This window comes from Synchiropus splendidus, chromosome 12 (assembly GCF_027744825.2).
Source record: "Synchiropus splendidus isolate RoL2022-P1 chromosome 12, RoL_Sspl_1.0, whole genome shotgun sequence".
NCBI classification, from domain to species: domain Eukaryota; kingdom Metazoa; phylum Chordata; class Actinopteri; order Syngnathiformes; family Callionymidae; genus Synchiropus; species Synchiropus splendidus.
In genome coordinates, this window is record NC_071345.1 from 17,753,902 (window position 1) to 17,755,964 (window position 2,063).

Genomic DNA, 2,063 nt, shown 5'->3' on the forward strand with positions numbered 1-2,063 from the left:
GCACACACACACGCAGGAGACCGCATCACAGTCAGTGTAATTACGGGCAAACAGAGCAGTCAGTTACACACCTGAGTGCAGCTCGGATTAGAACTGGGATGTAACCCTGGCCCTGGCAGGGGGTAAGGAGGGGATGCAAAAAAAAATAAAATTAAATAAAAGTCAGTGTGTTCAAAGACAGACAGCTGCTACTCTCATCTGTGGATTGACAGAACAAATATTAGTGTTGAGAGGGACATGGTTACCAGCGTTGAAGTTATAAGTAGTGCAGCCTGGCAAGGACAAGAAGGTGGACTAGGATTTCTTAGACAAAATTGTGAGTCACTTTGCTGATGGTCTGATCTTTGAGGGCCACACTTAGAGGTATGAAATATAGACGCGTAGTTGTATAAGAAGACACAACCCAGGTGGGACTCGAACCCACAATCCCCAGCTCCGGAGGCTGATGCCTTATCCATTAGGCCACTGGGTCTTGCAGTGGCAACATGTTCTTCTGAAAGGAGGGTCGTCCTTTGAAATGAGCCATGGCTGGTCAAGTCTGGACGTCACTGAACATGATCTTTATAAAATGGAATGCAGTGAAATGTAAATACTTTCTAAACTCCTCTCAGTGAGCATAAAACACAGCTGATGGTCTTCTCTCAGGGGTACACCAACACCAACCCGGAAAACAGCAGCCGAAGACCAAGTCAGGAGGCTCATAGGGTGATCCTGCCAGAAGCACACGCTGATCTCAAATACTGAGTCACGCAAGCCAAAGTACACACGTTCAACTGCTTACATCTATTTACTTGGCTCTATTTTACTTAGATAAATAATATTAAAATAATACACATGGAGAACATTCCCTTTTCCCCCCATCATCAAGCTGCTCAGTGGCTGCCAAGAAGATAAATAACATGTTTTCAAAATGAATTAGTAACTCATGATCAGAAGTAATCAGTCAGTACACTGAATAACCTCTTGAGATCTTTCAAGCTCCATCCTTTCAAAATAAAATCTAATATTGTTAAATACAGAATGTACAGGAAAAAGTGCATTAATGCCACAGGAATTAAACAAGAACTGTCTCATTACTCATTGGACATTAGGACACGTCATTTATTTCAAAAATGCTCTCTGTGTTACATTGTATATTACTTTTACTATTTGGTGTGATCTTTTTTATTTTATATGTTGTCTTATTTTTAAATTGCTATTTTGCTATGCTGCTGAGAGAGCAGTTAAAACAATACATGTCGCAGAGGTGGATTCTACAGACAAATGAAATGACTTGGAAAAAGCCTCAAATTGATTTTACATTTGTCGAAAATGTGTAAATACATGTTAGCTGGATTTTAGTGAGGAACTGACCTGAGCCTGCACATGCTATATAATGACACGATGGTTCGAAAACCTGAGGAAAGAGGTGTTCAGAAAAGCCTAAAGCGTCTACAAATAATAAAAAAGTGGCAACGAAATGAGGACGAGACACGAGACATCCAAGAAGGTTTTCTGAGTGTAGACCTAACAATCCTTAAAAAGCATTTGCATGAGCATGAAATCGCAAAAATCGCCACTATACTATACTGGCCCTGCTGCCTGATCTGGAAGGCTCCATGCTTTTATCCTATTCACACAAAAATGTTCTCCATTCAGCTGTCTAATTTGGGGCTGTGGCTCTAAACATGTATCTTCAGTTTTCTGCTCCAACTTTTGAGTCCACTATATCAGACACGTTGTTCTTAGAGGGCCGTACTGCAAGAAGTTCTGTTATTGGTCTATCATCTGCAGCCAGACCGGTCAGTCTCCTCTGACCTCTGACCACAACAAAAGTTTGTTTTTTTTTTGTTTTTGCCTTGAGAGCAGCTATCTTTCAAACCCTCCGCAGACCAATGTGTATGAAAGTCCCAGAAGATGGGTTTCTAAAATGATCGAAAAATGTTCAAAGTCCCTCGTATCACATTTCCTCCACATGCAGTTCGGTTTTCAGAAGGTCATGACCCCGTCTATGTGTCTAAGCGCTCTGAACTGCTGCCATGAGATCGGTTGATTAGTGATTTGAATAAAGAAGGAGCACCACA

At 41.3% G+C, this 2,063-nt stretch overlaps 1 non-coding gene across 1 annotated transcript; it reads right to left on the bottom strand.

Moving 5' to 3' along the window:
- Window positions 1-399: 399 nt before the first annotated feature.
- trnar-ccg (transfer RNA arginine (anticodon CCG)) lies at window positions 400-472 on the bottom strand. Its single transcript has one exon. It is a non-coding gene; the product is annotated as a tRNA-Arg (tRNA).
- Between the last annotated feature and the right edge of the window lie 1,591 nt (window positions 473-2,063).